General features: G+C 39.0%; 1 protein-coding gene across 1 annotated transcript in view; it reads left to right on the forward strand.

Moving 5' to 3' along the window:
* The window catches only part of LOC132417723 (skin secretory protein xP2-like), a 71,366-nt gene extending 57,493 nt beyond the window's left edge, over window positions 1-13,873 (forward strand). Inside the window, exon 3 of the mRNA XM_060001498.1 lies at window positions 13,423-13,873. The gene's annotated coding sequence lies outside the window, so the exon portion shown is untranslated. The remainder of the gene's footprint in view (window positions 1-13,422) is intronic.
* The last annotated feature ends 1,873 nt before the right edge of the window (window positions 13,874-15,746 follow it).

A 15,746-nucleotide genomic window follows, 5' to 3' on the forward strand; every position in this document is an offset into this window, starting at 1 on the left:
ATCTGGTTATTTTGGCTGTGAATTTTTGGATTTCTGTTATTCTCTTCTCATGGCTGGTTGCAAGGGTTTATTTCTGAGTCTGACACATCTCTGGGCTGTTTTATCTTTCTGATGGAAATGAGGTACTACCCAGATTTCCAAGACTCTTCTGAAAAATATGCATTCTATATTGCTGTTCAATTGCATCACCTGGTATTTTAAGCCAGTCAACACTGTGTATTCGAGACAATCAAGGGACTGGGGGACAATTAGTTACGAGGCCTTGACAGCCAGAGAGTAAATTACATTTACGAGCGTACGCTGGAGCCATCACAAAAGGCTCCTTAATGAGAACACGGGCTATTTGTTCTCGTCCATTAAACAATGTCTGTATGGATGTTGGTTGTTGGTTTGTACAACCCCCAGCTTCTGTTTTTACAGGTCAGAGTGGAGATTTTGCACATACATTGCTGTCTGGACCACTTGCAAAAGTGATTGAAATGTATCAACATTTCATGGACTTGGAATCCACATTTATCTTTTGAAAGCACGTTAGCACCTTTTTATTAGATATTTGGCCACATGGTATAATGGAAAGTATATTAAACTTGAATTTAGGAGTCTAGAGCTTCCTCTCTCTAGTTTACTATCTGGGTAAGTCATTTTACCTCCCTAGTGTAAAAAACAGGGGATGGTACATTAGGTAAAGTTTCTTCCCACTTAAGAATTCTAATTGTATGCTGGCCACACATTGATGTAAAGATGCAAAACTTTATGGTTTATAAAAAATACAGTATAATTTAGAGATAGCCCTTTTATATAGCTTCCCGAGTTTCAAGAAGAGATGCTAAATTAAAATATGTGAAACAAACTCTTGGTCTTATATTTAGGAGAGGAAGTGGATTTGATGTTATTGGTTAAAACCTAGCTCCAGAGTCCATTTAATGGGGTGAATTAAGGTTAATCCATGTGCTTCTGTTCCTTAGATTAAGCTGTTATACTAGGAACCAGTATGTATGGTACCTCTAGATATGGAGACATAGAAAGTGATGTGGTCCCTCCATTATTCTAAAGTATTTAGTATACAGAGTATATCGTTAGAATACGTTCAATGAGAAGTAAAAGAAAATCCAACTTAAACTATTGTAAAAATAGAAGAATTCATTTAAAATGTTGTGTACCTTCTTCCTGAACTATTTTTAAAAACTATGTACTGATACATACATAGATACATGCATGTATATGTATGTATACTTATATCTGTGTAATATACATACTAATATATGATTTATATATGTTGTATGAATTAACATGTATGTAGTATAATATATAAATGGATTTTAACCTTCTTATCACTTAAAATATGTTGGAGTAGAACTTATTAGGATATATGAAACCATCTCAATCATTTCAACCATTATACAGTAGTCCATTTTTAACAGGAACCTATACATATAAGCATTTAAATTCTTTCCAGGAATTTGCTTAAAGACAAGCTGTCCAGTAAATTATTTGCCCACCAGCGCACAGAGGCTTCCCAGTCCAGGCCACTCGTTGGGCAGGATCCCTCTTATTGGTTCCACCTGGCCAGGTTTTTGTGTGAACATGTCTTCATTTCTCTGCAGGAAATACCCAGAAGTGCAATTGCTGGGTCTTAGGATAGTTGCATGTTTAGTACTTTAAGATACTGCTAAACTGTTTTCCAAAGTGACTATAGTATTTTACACTTCCATTAGCAATGTGCGAGTGATTCAGTTTCTATGCATTCTTACCAGCATTTGGTATTATCAGTATTTTTAAAAAATTTTAGCTATCTTTTAAGTGTGTAGGGATATCTTGTGGTTTTCATTTTTATTAATTTGCATTTACATTTAATATTATTTTAATTTACATTTATTTACATGGATAATGGTGTTGAACATCTTTTCATGTGCTTATTTGTCATCTGTATATCCTTTTAGGTGAAATGTCTCTTTGTATCTTTTGTCCATTTTCTGATTGGATAGGTTGTTTTAGATACTTGTTCTTTGTCAGCTATGTGGTTTGCAAATATTTTCTCCTAGTCTATATTTTTTTTCTATAGAAATTTTAGAATAAGCTTGTCAATGTCTACAAAAAAGCATTACTGGGATTTTGATAGGAATCATATTAAACCTGTAGATCGATTTGGGTGAATTTCCTTTATTGAATCTTCCAAACCATGAAAATGATATGTCTCTTTACATTTAAAAAATCCTTCTTTGATTTCATTCATCAGAATTTTATAACTTCCAGTATACAGAACCTGTACCTGTTTTGCTCAGTATATACCTAAGTGATTTGACTTTCTTTGGCATGATTATAAATGGTGTTATGATTTTAACTTTTGTTTCCACATGTAAATTGTCAGTACATAGATATGATTATTGTATGTTGATATTGTATGCTGTGACATGGCTGACTCTATTATTTCTAGGAGTTTTGGGTTTTCTACATAGACGATAATGTCATCTGGCAATAGGGACAGTTTTCTCTCTCTCTTTCCAATCTGCATGCCTTTTATTTATTTTTCTTGCCTTATAGTAGCAAGTAAAACTTCTAGTACTATGTTGAATAATAGTGGTAAGGGCAGACATCTTGCCTTGTTCCTGACCTCAGGGAGAAAGTCTTCAGTGTTTCCCATTTAGTATAACACTAGCTGTAGGGTTTTTATAGATGCTCTTTATCAATTTGAGGTAGTTCTCCTCTTCCTGACTTGCTGACTGAGATTTTCTCATGACTGAGTTGTTTTTTTTTCAAATGCTTTTACTATGTCAATTGATATGATCATACGATTTTTCTTCTTTAGTGGATTTCTTTAGATGAAATCAATCTTTACATTGATTGATTTTCTAATGTTGAACCAGCCTTGCATATCTGGAATAAATCCCACTTAGTCACAATGTTTAGTTGTTTTTGACATTGTTGAATTAGGCTTGCTAATAGTTTGTTGAATATTTGTGTGTTACGTTCAGGAGAAATCTTTTCTGTGATTTTCTTTTAGTGTCTTGTGTTTGATTTTTGATATCATGGTAATACTGGACTCATAAAATTGAGTTGGGAAGAGTTCCTTCCTCTTCTACTTTTCTTCTAATCCTTTTTTTTCTTTCTCTTCTGATCTTCCCCTGGAAGACTGTATAATGTAAAGGATGTTCTGCTATACAGCATTTTCATCATCATTATTTTTAGGTATTCTGAAATTTCACTTGTGATCGCCAATTTGACTCAAACGTTACTTCAGAGGAATTATTACAACTTCTAGTTGGAAGGTTCTTTTATGTTCACATTTACTATTAATGTTTAGTTTTATAATATTCTTATCAAAGAATATTGCCTTTAGTTTTTCTAATTGGGAGAAATTATTGTGGTTTTCTTTGAGGTTTCATATGTAACCATATTATGCAATTAGAGAGAAGGTCCATCTCTGTTACCAAATTATAAAGTTTGATAAATTTCAATTCGATACCTTGTTGTGTCATTTTTTTCTCTAATCCTGTTCAGTTCTTCTCATTTCCATTTGCTCATATTGCTCAATTCTGTCCACCACTAGTTTGTTGCATTTTAGTTAAGCGTCTCTTCTCCAGCTTCCAAAGAGAACTTCATCTCCATCACAGTTTTTTCTTTCCCACTTCTTTCCTTAGTTCCACCAGCTCACTTTTCTTCTCCCGATGTTCTTTGCCTAATATATCCTAAACACTGACATTTCTGCTTTCAGCAGGTCTTTGTTTTTAAAAGGTGATTGTTTCATCACTTTTTTGGGTTAATTATTAATCATTTAATGGTTATTAGTTTTAATGGTTTTAATCTACTCTGTGGAAACTCTTTTAAGAGAATGCTGACACTTATCTTTTTCTTACTTTTGACACCTTTACAAACTTTTCAGTTTCTACTTTGTCATATTTTATTTTATAATTTTTTAATTTCTTTTTTGTTTTTAAACTTCACTATATAGTATAGGTTTGCCTTGATTAATTGTGTATTGGAATCATTTTCTTAATTATTTTATGTTTGAAGGAGGTGTGTTTTCTTCCCAGCTTAACTATGTCAGGCGTGGAGGAGTTTGGTCCCTATTCTGGGACAGCAGCGATTTTCCTTGATTTCAAGAGAAGTCCTTAGTGACAGGGTTTTATCTGTGAAATGTTTACCTTTCTTCTCCCACCCAACAGAGATCAGCAGCTGCAGTATTGCTCCAAATTCATATTTTATCGTCCCTACTCCGGCTTACCTGCAAACAGTCTGCTGTAAACCTGGCTTGTTTGTGTAGTCCACCTTCCTGACTTTCCCCAGTGGGGAAATGAAATAAAAATGAAAGACGGAAGCTTCTCCTTTTAAGCCTATTTTTTACCACAGTGGGATTGCTGAGTTTGCTCAACCTCCCTACTTCGGGCGCCTGCTTTAACATACGGCATGTGGCACCTGCTTCGGAAAACTGAGCTCCGCAGCCACCAGTGTCGAAACATCTTCCCACGTGTCCATGGGATACTTCCTGCCCTTCTTAATATACAGAAATCAACTAATTTATAGCAAGTATTGAATTTCTGTTCTTACGCTTTCGGCTTGGGGACTAGTTCTGAGAAGAGAGGGCAAAAATACACTGTTCTGTCATCTTTGTGCCAGAAATCCATGATAACTATCACACCTTAAGAATAATGTTTGGCACTGAAGAGTTTTACTGGGCAAAGACCCTGGGGCCAGGGAGATTTGATACTCTATCTTGAGTATCTGATGAAGAAATTAACATCAAAACTCTCTTTGCTGGGATTCAGGTATGTGATAACGGGAAGCATGGCTGTATGCTGGTTTTCCTAAGGAGACCAGTCAGTGTCCACACGAGCCAAACAAAATCTTCTCAGTTGGGATTTTGGTGTTCCAGGTTGGGAGGAGCTGCCCATCAGCTCTGCGTGATCAATCCTACAGAAAATTACTAACTTATGCCGAACTTTGTGTATTAGTTTCCCGAGGCTGCTGTAACAAATCATCACAAACTTGGTGGTTTACAACAACAGACGTTTACTGTCTCACAGTTCTGGAGGCCAGAAGTCTGAAATCAGCATCACTGGACCAGAATCGGGATGTTGGCAGGGCTCTGCTCCCCACAGCCTCTAGAGGAGAACCTATTCTATACTTCCTCCCATTTCTGGTGGCTGCCAGCACTTCTTGGTTGTGGCTGCATCACTCCAATCTCTGTTTCCATCTTCACAGCGTCTTCTCTTCTGTGTGTCTAGTTTTCCTCTGCCTCTCTCTTATAAGGACACTTGTGATTGCATTTAGGGTCCACACAGTTAAGCCAAGATGATCTCCCACTTTCGAGATCCTTAACTTCACTGCAGCTGCAAAGACTCTTCTCTCCAATAAGGTAACATTTACAGGTTCCAAGAATGAGGACCCGATATCCTTGGGGGCCATTTTCAGCCAACCACACTATGAAAAACCCATTTACAAAACCGCAGCAGTTGACACATCAACCAAATCGTTCCACACACTCTTCAGACTGGCACTCATCTGTCTATATCTATAAATGGATCCCACAAAGATTTTCAACTAAAAGCACTACTGGTTTTAATAGAGATGTTACGGGAGCTAAAATGGAAAAAGAAACTTTAGAAACAATCTTTCTCCTGTGACCTTTATCCATTAAGATGTAGCTCTTATCGGAGCTGGTCTATAGGACAGTAGAAACAAACACCAATGAGCTGATCCATTAAGAAGCATATGTGTGGGATACTTGTTGAGAACCATTTAGAGTCAATGCCCCGAGTCTAGGAGACAAACCGCTATAACCAGCAAGAGCAAGTAGGTAGTTAAAGGATTATTACTTACAATAAGACACTTCCTTCCATCTTCTAAATGTTATCAAAGTTGAAATTAAGAACAGCAGAAAGTATAGAAAAAATGCAGCTGGTCCAATGACTCAAATGAATGAGACTTGAAAATATTCTATATTGAAAATTATCATCAAATCCAAAAAATTACCTCATTGAACATGAGCAAAATGTAACTGAAAGGATGCTTTCCTCCTCCAAGGAGCCAAGCAGGAGCATAGAGCGAGGGAAGGAGGGCTGGAAAGAGAGGTCATGGACATGAATTCCCATTCACTAAATGGGTGTGTGACTTCATGTCTTTGAGAAGTCCTTTCCTTATGTAATGTGGCATGGATTTGGGGGAGATAGAGCTACGATGAGGCACTTGAAAATACAATGTCTTGCAACCCTTAAAGCTGTAATAGTGATGGTGCTCTTATATTATGTCTTCAATGTTGCTTGCTGAAGAATGTGAACATTTGGGTTTCAGAAGGTCAATAAGAACAGAATATTGCAATTGGGAATAACTGGAGAGAGGACAATTGGATTAATTACAGCTTTTATTTCTGCAGTTGGTTAAAGTCTGGTGCTAATTGAGGTCAACGATGTGGGTTCAATTCCTCTAAGGGCCAGATGGCTTTGCTTAGTTTTGGGGCAAGAGGCTGCTACACAGGGCTCCCACCAGCCACCTCACTAATGTGTATCATTGGTCCCAGAAGAGAAGAAAATAAAATCAGAGTCCACGCCATATGTGAACAAACAGGTCAACATCATTATAGAGTTCAGCATTTACAGAATCTCAGGGTTGAATGGAATTGTGTGACCTTCACAAAGTAGAAATGAGTATCACTATTATTATGATATTTAAAAACATAGTACGTTCCATTGTCAACCCTTGGGTTTCCTTTCTCTGAATGGGAAATTTCTTAGGTTGGGATGACACATCAATTAGGAATTGATGAGAAAAACAGAATCACTGGGACTGATCTGAAGTAGGCAGTTGATTCTAAGAGTTTGCCCTGATGCAGCTGAGGGAGCTGGTTAAAGAGTCCATGTAAGGCAGTATTTCTACATTTGCAGCTGGGCCTGAAGTTAGCAGGGCTGACAGTTGGGAAGGAGAGATAATGCAAAGTGGGGAGAGCGGGATGAACAGGACCTACTCACAAGGCAAGCTGCATCCTCTGAGGACAAAGTGGCACCTGCATCGGCCTCTCACCACCTCCGGGTCACTGATGCAAGTGAACTTCTGCAGAAGGAGCTGATGTCCTTCTCCACAGAGCTGCACAGAAACCTGGCCAGGATTCGGGAACAACTGAAGGAGGAGGTCTGGCAGGTGCTAGAGAAGCTGGGGGCTCAGCCACCATCACAAACCAACAAGGTGAGCCAGCAGATCAGCAGCCACATACATGGACCGCACCCTGCACCTGGCGCCCCGCACCAACCTTGAGAGTGTAAAGAAGTAGTTGTTTCTCCAAGCCTGCCTTCTTCTAAATCTTGTGCAAAGTGTCACTTGAGACAAACAGTCTCTTGCTTCAAAAAGAATAATTTTGTTATTTTCTCCCAAGCATCTGGATGTTGAATCTGGGGCAGATGGGTAACTGGTGTCTTCCTTTGATTAGTATAAAACAGAGATCAGCAGACTGTAGACTGTGGGGTCAATATGGACCACTGCTTATTTTTGTAAAAGATATTTTCTTGGAATACAGCCACTTCCACGTATTATGTATTGCTGATAGCGCCTCCCACTACAATGGCAGAGTTGAGTACTTACAACAGAGACGATGCAGCCTGCAAAGCCTAAAATATTTACTATCCCTTTGTTTACAGCCAGAGTTTGCTGCCCCCTGGTATAAAGCTACCTTAGGCTGTCCTCTTGACTGATACAGTTCGAGACCATCTTCAGACAGCTCCCAACACCCCAATCTGGTGGTCAAAGATGGGCAACAAAACAACACTCCTTTACTCCAAATATTTCCCACATCAAACTGATCGTTTTGCCGCAATTCTGAAAATCCCATGTGGAGATAAGGAAAGCCTCCAGAAAGCATGTAATAGAAGTGCCAATATACCACCAGGGTTTACACATTCACATTAAAAGAAATTAATGTGATTCCATTAAGCCAATTCATTAAGTTCACTTAGTGAACACAGGCTTGGAGAAACAATGCAGAAGAGGAAGTTGGTGTTGGATGTTCAGGACGTGAACCAGTCAGTTCAAATCTTATCAGTTCAGTCTGTGTTGGACACACTTCCCTGGGCCCTTAAAAAAAGATCAATGGCTGCCTGAGCCTGGTGGCCAACTTATGAGAGAAGTGGATAGGAATACAATCTCAACTTCCCCATGTCATCATTTTGCTAAGGACCAACCTTGTTAAGAAGACAGATTGCTTTCTCTCCCAGGGCATGCCAGCTACAACAATCAGTCCCAGAAGACTCAGAATTTTAACAGAACACTTCCAGCTTAAATCAGAGCAGTTAAGTCAGGATGTCTGCACCCAGTTGATAGCTGTATGCCCGTGTATTTGACAGGTGACTCTTGACTCCATCAAGTTTGTGTTGTAATTGAGGCTCCAACTCTCCGGGGGATCTGGCTAGTTCAGCCAGGAAGTCAACGGCCACTCATTTTTTGCTTTTCTAATAAATCTCTGCCACCAGCATCGTCCTGGCTTTCTTCTTTTTTATCTTTTATTACGGATGCAGTGTGGTTCCTTATTTAGATGCTTGATTTTATTTCTGTAAATGGAAAACTTTATTAATAAGACACAGGTGAAATCTCGGGAGTGTTTCCTCTCGGGAGGTGACTTTCAACTCAGTATGAAGCTAAAAACATGGTAAATAAAGGTTATTTCCCGAGGTCTCATGGGCTGGAAAGTGGGCAAAAATGAGAGCTAAGGAAAAGGTCTTGAGTTAACTATTGCAGAGGCTGTTTAGTGTGGTTGTACAGCTTATTAAGTACTCAAAGTCACTTTACAAGCAAGAATGAGTGTTCACGCAAGAGGGAGGAGATATGGGGATATATGTATATGTGTAGCTGATTCACTTTGTTATACAGCAGAAACTAACACACCATTGTATACTCCAATAAAGACATTAAAAAAAAAAAAAGAATGAGTGTTCATGCTCTTTGGTCTGTGAGGCTCTCTGTATTTTGAGGTTGCAATAATGATGCTACTTGCCCAAGTTTTCCCAATCAGCCAGAACTCTCTGACCTTAATCCTTGCTCTTCATTCTTGTCGATGTCCTTTTTCAAGTGCTGTGATTCTGTCTTAGAAACACAGTCGAAAAATGTGCAAAGCATATGAGAGGATCTGCATAGCTTGTAACAGTGGAAGCTCACGGTTTCCAAGGGAATGAAATGCCAGAAAGTCACTCAGCTTTTGAGAATGCAACACTTAATCCAAGTAATCCAAAAGCAGTCTACCTGGCCGTCTAGTTATATTTCCTTAGGAGAAAACTGCAATAGCGTTTGTTTGCATTTAATTGCCTGCCCTTAATATGTTTGTGTTGCACTCATTTCTGACTCTGCTTGCAATCTAAAGGTCCCTTGTAATATCTGACTTACCTTTCCAGACGAAACCAGAGGATTACAGTTGGATTCACACACAATAGGACAAGCAAGCTCTTATTCTGTGTATGTCAGAGCTGATGTCAGTTTCTAGAAACAATCACTTTTCTTAGACAGGTAGAGAGGAAAACTACATATTTAAATTGACTCTGTTTTGTTCTACTTATGTATTGAAGCATTGATAACACAGAGAAAATTCTATGCCCCGCTCTCTCTCATTATGTGCATTTTAATGGTGAGGATGGAGAATCCCAAGAAAATGACTCATCTTTAGCCATATGCAACAGAGCAATACCTGTTCAATGGTTACATTCTGATGGGAGTCCCATTCCTTGAGAACCATGACAGTTCTCTTTATACTTAATTGGAAATGCCACATTTGCATATCGTTCCTGAGTGTTTTCAGAGATCTCAGAGGAGCTGGGTGAAGGTTGAGGCCAAGAGTTACTTCTGACTCTCAGGAAAATCATGCCACACTCTTGAATTCAAATCATCTTGCTGGTTTGTAGAAATATAGACACTGCTCTCAATCCCAGCAATTGTTTCTCTTCTGTCTTGTGTTCTAGCATCGCAATGGAATTTCAGTCCTCACTGCAACTATTTCATCTCTTCACCTGCTCTTCTTTAGCTTGGAATGTCCCCCAGGACTGCCCTCTTTCTCTCCTCTCCTCCAGCACAGAGATGCTGCTACCCCCAGAAAGACAGAGGCAAACCTCCCTCATTGATAAAATCCTACTTGATAAAATCTTGCTCAAATATCGCCCCCCCCCGGGAATTTGATCCCAATATCACTCCTGACCCTGGAACCATGACATTTTTGACATCAACTCGTTTTGATATGTATGAATGCTGCAGTCCGGTAGCCCTCGTTACACTGTGAGACCTTCCTGAGCAGGATCATATTCCTCCTTGGATCTCCAGCTTCTAAGCACAAAGCAGAGCACATTGCAAACGCTCCATAATATTTGTTGAATGAATGAATGGCTGTCAATATTCTGCTGTGCAGTGAAGAACTGGATTCTGCCACATTCAGAAAGGAGAACATTGCTCAAAGTTGGTTCATCTCCTTTTTAGATTCCACGGCTCTGGAAAGTAAAAAAGATACATAGCACAAGAGTTTCCTTAGCATTGCTGTCTCTCTGCTTGCATTGCTCACCTGTTCTTCTATGCTGGCTACTTTGTCCATTAGAGCCCTCAGCATAGTAATCATAGTTGTTTTAAATTCCTGGCCTGATGATTCCAGCGTCTCTTCCGTGTCTGGCTCTAACGTTTGTTCTGTCTCTTCAAGTTGTGGTTTTTGCCTTTTGGGATGCCTTGTAATTTTCTTTTTGAGTGCTGGATATGATGTGCCAGGTAAATGAACTGCTGTAAATAGTGTGGTAGTGAGGTACGGGGAGAGGGAGCATTCTGTAATCCTGTGATTAGGTCTCAGTCTTTAAGTGACTGTGAACTTCACAAGTGTTGCTCAGGTTTTTGTTCTCCCCCCTTGTGTGGGACAGGTTGCTTAGAGTGAGCTGGAGTTGGGTATTTCCTTTCTCCCATGTGGGAGGCTAGAACAGGGTGGCACTGGTGGAACGTGCAACCACTCAGCAGGGAGGTCGTAGGTGTCTGAAGCCTAGAACAAGTAGGTCGATGCTACAGGTCACTTGCTCCCATGACTGAGATTCTGTGCTGCTGGGACCCCTGGAAGGCTGGCAGCCTTCACTCCTATGGTGCTGCTCAGAGGTTCAACAGGAATTCATAAGAAAGGCGTTGGGAACACAGAGGAGCTTCTGATTTTTCCACCCTGACTGCTGGATTTGCCAACTTAGAGCCTTCTCTTTGAAGGTTGCACAATAAATTCCAGATGACTGTTTTCTGTGTTAAAGATCAGTCTGTTTGTGATGGAAATCTACCTCATTTGCCGGGGTCTCTTTTGTCTATTATAGTCTTAGGAGATCTTGAACACAAGCTATCAGAGTCCTGGGAAGCTCTAGAGAGCTTGTCTGGAGTTGCTGGATAGAGGTAGTGTTAAGAGAAGTACACGAAGCCAGTAGAACTGGGAAAATGTTCAACCCTCTGGCATTATCTTCATGCCTTTTCAAAGAGCTGGTGAACTCTCCTAGCATTTGTTCAGTCAATCTGTGTTGTCCAAAAATCACCATCTTCTCCACTTAGAGACAAAAGGCGTCTCCCTTTATAGCTTCCTCTGACAATTTTCTGTCAGACATTTGCAAAGCTAGTCAGACACGCAGACAGGAGCCTTTGATAGAACAAGGGTGACATTTCAAAGAAAGAAGGATGATAGGATGCCTAACAGCACACTCCAGAAATAAGCACCTTTGAAAAGGTGCGGTGGAAATTTCTGAGCACCAGCCTGGTACTTTACCATGTAGTGCTATCTGCTGAGCCCTTTCATGGAGCTCAGCATGAGTTAAATTATGTAGAAGTTGCAAATGCCAAGTCGCAGAAAGGGGAATTTCAAATTCTTATTTTACAGCTCCAAATTAGTGTGGACACTTCCCATCAAGGAGGACATTTGTTTCACTTGAGTTCTTGGCACAAATATTGCTCTTCTATGAACAAACTGCAGTTGGAAAAATGATGCTTCCCACAGGCAGAAGGAAGGGATGGCTTTTACGTTCTCAATAACTAAATAAATATGTATTTTTGATGGCCGCTTTAGAAATGTCTTGCTTACAGGGTGTTAGGAACTATAGTTACCACTATTTGAAACTAGGCTTTAAGTACCCAGAAATAGCTGGCCGTTTCCATAATACAGAATTGCGTAGGAGAGTAAGATGCTGTTAGTGGCTAGATTGCCAGTTTGAGAGGTACGCAGTGGTGTGATTGAACTAGATGAGGGCAGAGCCAACCCTTTGGCTGTTTTCTTCTCACTGGAGTGTCATTCTCATAGATGGGCTCCCACACGGCGTCGGCATATGTGTTCTGAAGGGTCTTGGTTGCCAAAGCAGTGTTATACCTACTTCCTGCCTGACTTGAATTCACGCACACAGTGAGCAGATCTTACTTTGTTCATCTCTTCTCAATGAGAGGCTGGAAGTTTTTTGATTTCCGTCCTGGGTTGAATCAAACACATAATCTTTGGAAATTTCTCAACTTCCCCAAGATTCAGTTCTTTGACCAGCAAAATGGGGGAAAGTGAATTAATCCACATGTCCCACCACGTAACTCCTCTGCTCCCATATCTGCCCCTTTCAGAGTTAAAGCTGTAGGTCTGATAACTGTCCAAAAGGCCTTGCAGGCTTAAATTGCCCAATTTAAAACTGTGATGAATTGGGAGATTGGGATTGACATATATATATTAATATGTATAAAATGGATAACTAATAAGAACCAGCTCTATAAAAAAATAAATAAAATAAAATTCAAAAACAAAAACACTGCAGCTCCTCTTCCTTCCATGCTCTTTCCCTCCACATTCCTTGAATTATTTTTCTCCATACTTACACATTTGACATACTATGTACTGTACATCTTGCTTATTTACCTACATACACACCTACATACAGATATGAAACAAAAACAAGAGCACAAGAATTCTGACTTTATCGTTAACTGTTGTATCTCTGGGCTGAGAATAGTGCTTGGCACACAGCGGATGCTCCACAAATATTTTTGAATGAACATACAGTCAACATTTTTAGGGGGTTTAGAGGTTTCTTATTTAATTCTTACTCTACAAGGGAAAGATCCTTTTAATCCCTATTTTACAGATGATAAAAAATTGAATCCCTGTTTTATAGATGAAGAAAATGAGATGTAAAAGCATTTATACGTGTAGGGCTTAAGGCCCCACACCTGATATGCAGTCAGCTAGGATATACCCTTGACCTCTTTTGAATCCAGTTCCATTTTCTTTTTGTTACACTATTCTGCATCTTTCTACCTCAAAAGACTGCTGTGAGAATTTAATTTAAAATTATCTGAAGTCTTTAAAAACTGCAATGTCCCATTTTAGTGAAAGGCGTACTAAGCATGATTTTTGTATCTTTGTTCTTTGATGAGAACACAAGCCAGGGCTGCTCATTAGAACCCATTTATTTTTCCTCCACACAGATTTTTGACAAGCATTGGCTCAAATATACCCTACATGTCCACTGACTCATTGGGAGGAGCAAACCCAAGATGCTATGGAATGAGAGAACGGAGAAGATTCTGGTGGATGGGAAGAGAAGATGAGGAGCCATATGACAATGAAGGTGGTATCTTCCTTTTTTTGTTTCTTCAAGCAGTACCAATTGTTATCTTCAATGGCGTCCATCATCTTAGTTGCATCGGCCCCTGGGTTCATTATGTATCACTCCCCGAGTATCAGTGAGAGCAAGGACGCACCATGGTACCCAAAAATGCCTATGGAGGGAACCAGAGCTACCTAGTGACCGCCTAGCAACCACCATTCTACTTCCTTTCTTTCAAAATATCCCCTTTTCTTCTATACCCTAGCCACTGATAACCACTATTCTACTCTCTATTACTATGAATTTGGCTTTTTAAAATTTGACATATAAGTGAAATCATACAATATTTGTGTTTCTGTGTCTGGCTTATTTCACTCAGCATAATGTCCTCCAGGTTCATCCATGTTGTCACAAATGGAAGGATTTTCTTCGTTTTTTGAAAGCGGAATAATATCCCATTGCATATATATACATGCATATATATATATGCATATATATATGCATGTATATATATATATGTATGGAGTTGGACAAAAAGTTCGTTTGTGTTTTTCCGTAAATATATATATATATATATATACACACACACACTCACTAATCTACCAATGGATACTTAGATTGTTTCCATATATTGGCTACTGTGAATAATGTTGAAGAGAACATGGGGGTGCAAATATCTCTTCAAGATAGTGATTTTATTTTCTTTGGATACATACCTAGAAGCAGGATTGCCAAATCATAGGGTAGTTCTATATTTAATTTTTTGAGAAACTACATACTCTTTTCCACAGTGGTTGCACCAATTTACAGACAAATGATTGAATGAGTAAATAAATGAATGAATAAGTGATTAAAATATGAAAGTCATGTTTTAAGCAAATACAGTTTTCTAAATTCCTTAAACTTTATGACTCATTGCAAAGACTTCTCTATGTAAAATCTGAGTCCCTGCAAACCTGTAAGTAAAGCATTTTCAAATGACTGAAGGGATTCTATATTCAATTATTGAAAATTAGAAAACTAAGAATACTTTTGTAAAAAAAAATCAATAAATAATTAACAGAGTTGGGGCACCTTAATCAGCTTTTATATATTTGGATTTTCATGTTTACTCAAAGTTAAATTAATACACATGTGATTCAAGATCCCATATCTTTTTTTTGTTAGTTTGGAAGTTCAGGTTTACAAAGAAGGACCATACTTCTCTGTAAACATCCAGGAAGTGAAAGCTGCCAATCTAACTAAAATATTCAGGGAGGAAAACAGCCAAAATGTCACATGGGTGAGGAATAACTTTCAATGTCCTATCAAAGGACGTCTTCAAGTTATGTATTGATCCCAACACAAGGAAAATATGCCTAGAAACTTAATTTGACATTTACAATCAATAGCACTCAGATGTCACCTGAGCAGAGGGTGGGAAAAAAGATGACTTTAAAATACAGTCATGAATTTACAATTACAATAATGAATAGAAGTAATTTATTGAATTAATGTTTCCAGAGCCTAAAGAAAAACAGCCTACTGTGGCACATTGCTGAAGGAACGGGGAGACGGGGTCTTGGTTTTTCGAGACTAGTCTTCATTAACTCATCTATGCCTTCCCCCTTATCCCATTATTTGGGCTTTGTGCTTCCGTTTCTGAAGTGCGGTCATTTTTTTCCCCAACAAACTAACTACTGCACACTAAGCTAGTACGAAGATTGAGCCATTAAAAGACTCAACTGTGATAAGAGTGAACCTTTGCCTATGCTCATTAGCCCATCTTTGTCCAACAGTCTGAAAGGATATGCACATTCTGTGTTGGTGGAGGAACGCTTTGGTGGAGGAATAAAACGCATTGTACACAGTAGGTGCGTAAGAATCTGTACTGAGTGAATGAATCATCCAGGAGTAACTGGCATCAGAAACGTCTACGGGGAATGACAAATATATTCTAAAAACAGAAGGACTCTGCACAGGTTCTACTGTGATCATAAGTACTCTGGGGGTTTCTTAACTTGATGAGTTCTTCCTTTTCTCCTGGACACACTTCCCTTTTTTTTCCTACACCATTCCTTTGACGACTTATCTGGTCTCAGAGCTTTAAATGTCATCCTTTTGTTGATGTGCAAAGTTACATCTCTGACCATGAACTCTACTTCCAATTTTTTTTTTTTTTTTTTTTTTTTTTTTTTTTGCGGTACGCGGGCCTCTCGCTGC

The sequence above is a fragment of the Delphinus delphis genome, chromosome 21, assembly GCF_949987515.2.
Source record: "Delphinus delphis chromosome 21, mDelDel1.2, whole genome shotgun sequence".
NCBI lineage: Eukaryota > Metazoa > Chordata > Mammalia > Artiodactyla > Delphinidae > Delphinus > Delphinus delphis.